This window comes from Typopeltis vanoorti, chromosome 17 (assembly GCF_054136105.1).
Source record: "Typopeltis vanoorti isolate ZY-2024b chromosome 17, IOZ_Tvanoo_1.0, whole genome shotgun sequence".
NCBI classification, from domain to species: Eukaryota; Metazoa; Arthropoda; class Arachnida; order Uropygi; family Thelyphonidae; genus Typopeltis; species Typopeltis vanoorti.
In genome coordinates, this window is record NC_143565.1 from 109,239,999 (window position 1) to 109,250,266 (window position 10,268).

General features: G+C 37.7%; 1 non-coding gene across 1 annotated transcript; it reads right to left on the reverse strand.

Annotated features, from left to right (window-relative positions):
- Positions 1–868: 868 nt before the first annotated feature.
- On the reverse strand, positions 869–1,060 carry LOC150097767 (U2 spliceosomal RNA). Its single transcript, XR_016549715.1, has one exon. It is a non-coding gene; the product is annotated as a U2 spliceosomal RNA (small nuclear RNA).
- Between the last annotated feature and the right edge of the window lie 9,208 nt (positions 1,061–10,268).

A 10,268-nucleotide genomic window follows, 5' to 3' on the forward strand; every position in this document is an offset into this window, starting at 1 on the left:
GAGATAAAGAAGTTATTATTCCTCTCTATAAGGCAGTGATATGTCCACATCTGGATTATTGTGCTCAGGTCTGGTTGCCTAGATTCCTTAGAGATTAGGAAGTGGTCGAAAGGATTCCGAGGCAGGTAACAGAGTTTGTGAGTGGTGTCAGGTTTTTATAGAATTGATGCAGGAGAAATAGAACAGCAGTGGGAGAGTGGTGAATGGGAATGCATTGTTCGATTCAATTGAGTACTTCTGTCAATGAGTTCAAGAAAGGTATGATAGGTGTTGTGTGGATAGTATGAGTCTCCTACAATGAGTCTTGAGATTCCATGGAGATTCTCATATAATAATTAGTTTTTCCAAGATGTTCTTTGGAACAGAAAACAACTTGGGTGATATAGAATCTCAGTGCCAAACCCATTTCCTTGATGTTCAAACTTTTACACTGGCCGAGTTCTGATATACAGTAGGTAATCTTATGCACTTGTCTCAGAGAGCTTTCTGTTTTAATTAATTTTTTGACTGGTGTATATAGTCAGGCTTTTTTATTTTATTAGTGTGAATATGATGTATCGTCGAGAATCTTGCTCTGAAGCCTGCTTTTTGAAACCAGCTACTGGCATCAAAGTTTTCTGTAATTAAAATATTGAACATATCCTGTACGACTATGCAACAGTGGCTATTTATTTTTTCCCTGTCAACCGTTCTATTTTCTGATATTTGTGTTCATTTTTCTAATATTCTCATTTTTACAAACACGTATCATTATGAGGTGAGCAATCCTCTTCGCAGTTTCTGCAAGATCGTATCTTGCAGAAACTGCATGAAGCCAAATAGTGTTTGATTTGTTTTAAGCTATTTTTGGATTAATTATTCTCCCCGAGGGGAGTGAGCTGACCCTAGAGGTAGTGCAATACCAGGGCAACTCGTGGCAAAGGTGGAGCAAGCTCCAAGCACTTCGCCGCCTTCCAAAAATCAGTTTAATATCTTGGGCCCCGATGGGACCCGTATCAGATATTAAGCTGATAAGAACAGATACTACACTTTGATCTTAGCCAAAAGGCCGAGAAGCGATAACTACCAACTCCCGACAATTTTTATTTATATACATCTTTTATAAGCCAGGATTTGATTTTCTACACGGATGCTTGTAAATAACAAACACAACTCTCAACCGTATACAATAATACGAATGTACTTTTTACTGAAGCAACTACGATCTCAACCTACTGACGCTGTTCTGCATATGAACGCAAAATTTTCATACAAAAGTAATCATTGCAGCTAGTGTTTTGACTTTATTCACAACTATTATAGTGAACTGGTTAATAGATGGCGCCATCTGTGGTCGAAAATTCACTTCGGTTACATTGCGCGATGTGTCTAGCAAAATATACTTTCCTTCATTATTCTATTTAGTAGTGGCTCAAAATGAAAAAAAATGTCTATTCGTGGTGCGTTAAACTTTCCAACATCAAGTCCCGCAAACATTCTGTACTAAATATGCGTTCGTAAAAACAGTGAAGGAAACCTCAAGATGCCAGCTTTCTTCAGGGCAGTGATGTCACTGAAACTGTCTGCCTAAAAACATACGATAAAATTCATCGTTTCGACGAACAAACCACACTTCGTTGTAATAAACTAATTAGCAAAAATTGCATTAAAAACTTTTATTATAAACATATTGGAAAATAAATTGAAGTATCTAATACAGATCGAAACCAATGAAAATACAGTAGTCCCCCATATTCGCCGGGGATACGTTCCAAGACACCCCGCGGATACCTTGATGAAACTGCGGATAGCACCGAAAGCCTCCCCCACCACCACCATAATATATATATATATATATATATATATATATAAAATGTGTATGTTTTTTCCTATACATACATGCCTAGAGTAGAAGTTGAAAGATGTTTGGTAGACAAACTGAAGGTAACCTTAAATGATTAAGCAGCAGAGTTGAAAAAAGTGGTGATTTTATTGTATAAAGCCCTAGATGTTTGTATTCAGATCAACCGCTGGGATTTGAAGGGGGAAAATTGAGAGAATATAGAAGCAAATAGGAAAATAAAAAAAGTGATACCAGGAGTGCATGTTATAAGGATATCGAGGGATGTAAACTGCAGGACTAAGAGGGTGAGAAGTGTTTTTTCATGGTGGTTGTTAAACTGTGGGTTTGATGATAGTAAGAGCATAAATTGCAAACGAATTTAAGGAATACTATGATACTGTTATGAAAATCGTGAATGTCTTCATTTGGCTGGATACCACCTAGCTGATTATCTCATGATCACTCGCCAACTGGATTATTTGACACCCTATTCGCACTCAGAATTTGAAACATTGGATGAAGGTTATTAGATCTTCATCCAGTGTTTCAAATTCCAACAATTTTGGGAATTCCAGAAACTGTTAGAATTTGAAATGAGTTATTTTGTTATAACTAAAAACCACATTATATTGCTCTTTACTAGTGTCTCTCAACCTGTGGTCCGCGACGATGGAACAGGTGATCTGCAGGCAGACTTAAATTAAATAAATAAATAAATATTTAATTATCCAAATTAAAACAGTTAAATAAAAATTATTGAAATCAAATGAAGACTTAAAAAAACAAAGCGTTAGAATGTTCAAAGGCGGAAGCAATAAAACGATTGTTGTTCACTTCACTCCTCTTACCTCTTATTATTCGTCATTTTGCTGCTACAAATTTAGCGGCAGAATGATGAATAATAAAAGAGAGGTGAAGTTAAACAACAAGATAGTTTTATTGCTTCGGCTTTTCCTTGCTGTTTTGTCAGATTTGAAGTGAACATGTGTTATCCACACTTCAGCCAATTACTTACTGTTATTGATTATTATTACGGAAGGTTCCCATCTTTCAACCAAGCTTCAGTATATCTTCAGGAGTGCTAAGTGATACTTGAATAAAGTGTATCGTGAGTTAACCACAGTATTTATATATTTTTCGGAAACGTTTTTTTAATAATGGAAAAGTGGCATAAAACTTGGATTTTGAAAAGAAGAGCAAATGAAACAGACGATTCTAACCCTAATTGTGATACACGTGTTGTAACGGCGAGTAAATCTGATACTATTAAAGTAGAAGAAACAAGCAGTTCAAAGAAAAAATACAGTAGGAATTATAACAGTTCATATTTGGAATTCGGGTTTACTTGGTGGTTGGATGAAAGTGAACAGAAACCTCAATGTTTTATGAAGTGTTGTCGAACGAATGCATGAAACCAGCGAAACTCCAACGACGTTTAGAAATTAAACATTGTAATGTGAAAAATAAGCCAATTGATTTTTTTCAGCGACTCTAAGGGACATTAAATCATGGGAAAGATATAGTTTTGGCCATGGTTTCGATTGATAGGATGCTTCCAGTGCCTTGCTATCTCTTAAGTTTGCGCATGGCGAATACAGGGAAACCTCATTCTATCGGGGAAATTTTACTACTTCCAGCTATAAAAGATGTAAAAACTATGTTTGGCAACAAGTTACTTAAAGATCTTGATTTGACCTCTTTCAATGACACTAGTTGCAGAATTAATGATATAGCAGGTGACGTAGAATCTCAGTTAATCGAAAGAGTTAAGAAGAACCCTTATTATGCGGTACAAATAGACGAGACTACTGATGTTACAAGTGGTGCCAGTTAGTATGCTACGTAAGATATGAGCATGGTAGCAACATTCATGACGATCTTCTGTTTTGTAGAACTGTTATCCCGAACAACTGGAGAAGAAATATTTCATTCTCAATAATTACATAATACCCAAGGATCCATTGGGCAAAATGCATGGGATTTTGTTCGGAATGAGCTTGCGCCCTTACAGGCAGGCATAGTGGGATGTTTCTATGGTCAAGGAAGTATCTCCGGATATGAATTGAGTGCATTGTTTCATACATAGGGAAGAGTTAGCCTCCAAAGGAATGCCACCAGAATTTAAAACTGTGCTATATAACGCTATAAAGCCAGTTAATTTTATTAAGGCTCGAAAATAGTTAATTTTATTAAGTACTGAAAATAACCTGTTATTTAACAGGTTATTTTCAGTACTCTGAGATGAAATGGGCAGTGAATATATACTACTTTTGCTTCATTCTGAAATTCGCCGGCTTTCCAGGGGCAAAGTACTAACAAGGTTATTTCAATTAATGCATGAAGTTTTATTATTTGTAAATGAACGTAATTCTGATTTTGCATCACTCCTTGTTCACGAAGCATGGTTATCAACACTATCCTATCTTTCATGGTTATCAACACTATCCTATAATGACTTAAATGTCTCCCTTCAGGGAATTTCTGTAACTCTTCTTGATGCCTACGACAGAATAAAGGCATTCAAGAAAAAAACTGGTTTTATGGATTAATTATGTAAAAGACAGATAATTTGCATCTTTTTCAACATTGGAATCTTTTTTAGTGGAAAATATTTTTGTTAATTCTGAGTCTTAAAAGGATTTGTGACCACCTCAAAACTCTGAAACAGAATTTTGAAACATTTTCCGAAAATAACGTTTATAAGAAATTTCTGTATTTTCGAGGTCTATTTCAGGCTTGTTGTCACGAGAACGACCTTTCGTTATCGAAAAAAGAACAGTTAATTAAGCTTTCAAGTGATACTGGGCTTAAAATGCAATTCAGTGATCGTGGTTTTGCTTGATTCTGGATCTCGCCTTCAGTGAGAAATAGTTTCCCGTATTATCTGAAGAAGCACTGAAAATCGTCATGCAGTTTTCTACAACCCGTTTCTTGTAATAAATTATTTTCATCGCTCCTTCAGATAAAAACAAAACAAAATATAGAAATCGACTTACTGTGTGGGTGTGCCGATCTTCGCCTGAAATTGACCAATATTGAGCCAGATATCCAGCAACTCTGCAACGGCCGAGTAGCTCAACCATCTAATTAAAAGTAGGTAGTAGTAACATAATTATATCATATTATTTATTTGTTTAATAAAAATTAGAACTTTGTTGAATGATGATACACGTTTACTTCCAGTTTAATTATGTTTCCATGTGTATTCAAAACATGCTTTTAGATTTATTATGTTATAAATGGCACAATTTTTCCGAAATGTTGGTAATTCCTAGATAGATAGGTTTTTAAATAACTCACAAAAAGTCAAAAGACGTATAGGGAAATAAATTAAAAACACTGTTTATTTTTGAAGTAAAACTTTATTTCCAACATTCTAAAATGTTGCTTTTCTGTTCGTAAAATCGAAGTCTATTTCATCACTCAGTTGCTGTTTTATAGACAGTATGGAAAGATTTCTTCAACGCCAGAAAAGTCACCCCCCCCCCCCCCCCAGCTACACCTCTGTAAGTTGGGCTTAGAAAGGTTGAGAAACGCTGCTCTATACAATTCCATTTGTCCCTTTTTAAGTCCTTAAGCTTTAAATCTCTTATCAATCTAACATATTCCCACCAATTGTGCTGTGCATCCAATATTTCTTTCCGAAATATTATGCCTTTCCCATCGCAATATTGAACAGGTTAATCCTACTCACTTGCCCGTTTATTCAAGTCCTCTAGCAAAACTACATCTGCTCTGCTCGCAGTTCTTCTCAAACTTTGAATCGTCTATAAGCAGTTGCATATTGCACTTTCCAATATATGACAAAAACAGCAATGATTCCACCACTCGTAATTATCTTCTGGCATGGCATATTGCTTCCCCTCGCTGCACAGCTTGCTTATACTTATCAGATAACCAATCTCCAATCCAGTGCACTAATTTACTATTCAATCCCATTTGTTTTTGTTCCACGTGACAAGCTGGTAATTAATCTATGAAAGCTCTGCCAAATCTAAATATACGACAGTATGCATATCCCTGCAAAGTGCATTCACCACCATGTTATAAGTAGATTGCTAAAACACATTCCTTTAGGAAATCCATGCTGTCCACCGAATAGAATGTTGCTATTGTCTACAATGTGAATTTCAGCCTTTACAACTCCAGACACACAGATTAGCCTGTAATTTAAATCTCATTACTCCATTATGAAATGGAACAATTTTACTCCTTCCACTGATTTGAAAATTGACCCACACAGATAATGTTTAAAAAAAAAAAAAATGGTTCAACTATTGCAAACTCTCGAACATTCCCAGAAAACGGTGATATATCATTAAGCCCTACGGACTGAACATAAAGTTTATTTCTCGTTACCCAGTGCACTGAAGTTCTGCATAATACCACATTTATTAGGATGAAATAACTTCATGAATCGTTCCTTTATTATGTCATTTATGTTCTATGCAGTGTTATCCTAAAATCACCCTTCTTCTACTGTTCAGGTATTAAAATAACTCCTTGATTATTATTATTGTTCTCATTAGCTAACTGCCACTTGTATTGCACGTTTGCTATTGTTAGCACATCTGCTCTTTGTACTCAGGCAACTGATTATCACTCATCTGCTGTTACCTCCATACGCACATTAGAATGCCTGGTTCACCTCTTAATTCATCCATCCATCCATTTCTTACCTAATTACTTTTCCGCCCAATTTCTCGTTCCATAATACAGGTGCAAGCTGTCTCCTAAGTTTGACATAATCACTTGCTTTATATTCCATATATTTTCGTTTCTTGCAGAAAAGTTTGCTGTCCACTACACTTGATCACTTCATTATCAGCTGGAGAAAGATTTCACACCATATAATGTCCTTTGATACGATCCAGAACTTCCGTACTCAGTCGGTTTAGACGAAGCTCTTTGGTTGGAAAGGCCTGGGTTCGATTCCCATCAGTCACGCGATGAACCTTGATCTGGCCTGTTTTGAATTAGCCCGTTGCATACGAAGGTAGGGTATTTATCACCCGGAAACTCGGTTTTTTCATCACCCAGAACAAATAAACCAGCCTCTGAACACACAGATTAGTAATGAAAATTTCACTTAGGGGAGCCGACCCACTTTCCATTCGAAAGAGTAGAAAGCGGGTCGGCTCGTAATATATTTTCGAATCGCGCGCAAAGAGGATCATGTGGTAACACTCAACTGGATAAAAAGCTGCGCTAAGCGAATTGTGTTTGAAGGAATAAAGTAGAAAAGTTGGATGTCTCATATCTAAAAGGACCAACTAGATGATTTCCGGTGGGGAAGAATTATTGGAAAATTTGAAGAACGCCGCAGTATTACTGATATTGTCAGAACGTCTGGAATCTCACATTGCATTATATCCAGGCTCTGGGCAGCGTTTCGAACTAATGGAATGTGTTCCAGACGTTTGCTAAGAGACCACAGACCACGAAGGCTGATTTTTGGTTATAACAGCAAAATAGAGTAGTTAGATCGTAAGTATTTAAGCTCTCATGAAAACATGACCATCGCTAAACTCAACAGAACAGAGTCCTCGCAGTTGGTACATCTTGGTAAAAGGTGGAAGCAGTAAAATTGGAAAAAGTGACAGATGCCACTGTCGATCTCGACATAGAAAACGCCAGGAACATTAATTGTTGCGACTCACAAAGGGCTGCACAAACTGGTAAGGTATTACACCACCAAAGACAACCTCAGGACAAGCATTTATGTTGAAAATGTGGCCCAGTAACAGTAATAGGTATATTCAGATCTCAGTGCCAAATGCCCAGAATTGAATATGGGAATAGAATATATATAAAACTAAAGATGGCCAAACAATATCCAACTTCATCACGATCCAAGGATATATGGTTATGATTAATTCCCAAGGAATCACTAGACTGCAGCAGAGGCGAAGATGACGGACTGCCTCTTGAAAGAGGTTGCAACAGTGCCACTATAGGACACACACAACCGAATTGTAAACAATCATGCAGACCGTGTGGGAATCCCAACAACAGGAAGTTCCAATGTCCTTCCAATAAGCAAGGGAAAAATAATTTCCTCCGCTCCCCCTAAAATAGGCAACCCCGACACTTACCAGAAAACCGAATAGAAGAGGGAAGAAAACAGAACGTGATGGAGGCCTTCTAGAAGCCATTAAAGAAGCAAAGAAAACTACTACAACAATAAAAAGCAAAGTGCAACAACCCGACCACAGGACAGTGCCTGAACATAGCCTGCAGTGGACATTAAGGAAAGAACAGGAAAAGATAGCCAAACGAAAGACATAGACATTCTGGAATATATTTTCCGCCATTGCGCAAAAACGAATACTCAATCCTGCTGGAGCAGCTGATAAGAATGAGCTGGAAACCAACGGCACAACTGAAGATCTTAAGAGGCCAGAACCTAGGTCACACATTTGCAATACTACTATAGGGGTGAGGGGCCTCAGAGACGGAACATAGGGCAAAAAAACATCAACAAAGAAGCAGTCGTAATTCGTCAAACGACAATGATGGGCAAGAAAACTGGGATCAAAATAATATAACCTTAAATGACCAAGGATTTAACAAAAATACCAACCAGAACTAGCTGATGGAATAAATGATGTATTACAATTTGGACACTGTTCTTACAAGATACACATCTAAACGATGAAAGCGCAGTAAAAATGCCTGGAAAATAAATGGAGAAATAGAACCTTTGGGAGATTCGTGACCAACAGAGAGAAATAAATGGTAATCCCGTTTTAACTTGAATTTCAAGGAGGAAATTTTATGCGCCAAGAATGGAGAATTATCGCCGGAAACAGCAAAATAAACAATTGCAGCATAAAGCTCATCAACATCTATGCCCCTACTGACAAAGCTGAAGGGAAAATGTTCTAAGAAGCTGCTTACCCATATCTAGTGCCCAGCTGAAATCACAGAGACTTCAACTTCATAATGGACACGAAGTTGGTTAAGAATGGAGGAGATCCAAACCAGGGTTAAATAAGGAAACACCAGTTGGGAGAAATGTGTGGCCAACTAAACCTCACAGGCAGCTGGTCTATATTACATTCGGAGAAGGATACAACATGGAGAAGCAGCAGGAATGTTGCCACAAGACTGGAAATGTTCTATATATTTCGCATAACCTGACAGACGCTCGAAGAAGTATCAACACAATTAACCACATACCACATCTCCGATTAAGCAATAGTTGAGATCCTCACCGAGGAGAGCATTTTACTAAGAAAGCATTCCACTGATACTGGAGATGTAATCAAGGACAAGCCAATATAAGCAGAGACATGGAAACAGTTGCTAACAATTCAAGTAATGGAAGTTAGTACAGTGTACAAGTCAAAATGGTGGGACAACCATTGAATATCAGAATATTCGAGGAAGGCAACAACCCACAAATTCAACAAACTATTCAGGATTACAAAAAACAGAGATATCAAAATACTATAACTACAAGCAAGAGCGATGAAATTAGCAAAGGAAGTGCAATTTTCCAGCCTATTCTTCAAACTAAAGCAACACAGAAAAAAAGAACATAAAAGCTATAAGGTACAGCAGCCAGGTATCAAACCAAAAAGAAAATATAGAAGCTTTCAAGTATTATTAAAGACAGCTATACCCAGCAGAACCTGTGGAGATAGAACTGTGGCTAACTACTAAGCAACATGAAACTGTATCAGTCGCGGATCTCGAGATGGCATTGAAGACCCTTGAATAACACTCAACACTGGGAATAGATGGCTTACCAGTTCATAAAACATTCTGGCCTATTTTAGGCCCAGCGGTACAGGTGTTCCAAAACTGCATTCAACAGGGAAGCCTCAGTTCCCCCCCCCCCCAAAAAAAAGGCTTAATTACGATTCTCCTGAAATCTGGAAATCCACAGAAGATCGGTAATTGGGCCAATCACTGCTAAACACCGATTACAAATATTCTTTCGAAATGCATCTCGAGACTACTCTGTTTTACCCTAGACCAGAGCAAAGCCATGAATCAAGTGTGTCGAGTTGCTCTTAGAAGGCCTGAAAAATCGGAACACCCCTACATTAGGAGGGCTCAACCAGTCCTAAGGGACGGTAGAGCAACGGGGAACCCCAAAAGAAGAAATAAACTATCACTACGCGACTTCCTTCATCACCATCCTAAACTTCCTATATCAGTGCCAAGTGATCATATTAACTTCTTAGGGAGTGATCAAAATAATAAAATAAATATATAAAGATGACTAGACCAATAGAAGGAGGGCTAAACACCCCTCATCGCGGCAATCCGAATAGAGCACCTATGCAAACCGTCACACATAGCGCATGTCTTAATCAAATACTGGCTGGCCACCAGGTACTCCATGCTCTTCAACATTCACTATGTAGTACTCCCCCCCCCCCCCCGAAGAAATCTTTCCGACCAAAGAGCCAAACCAACTAGCGTTAAAATACTC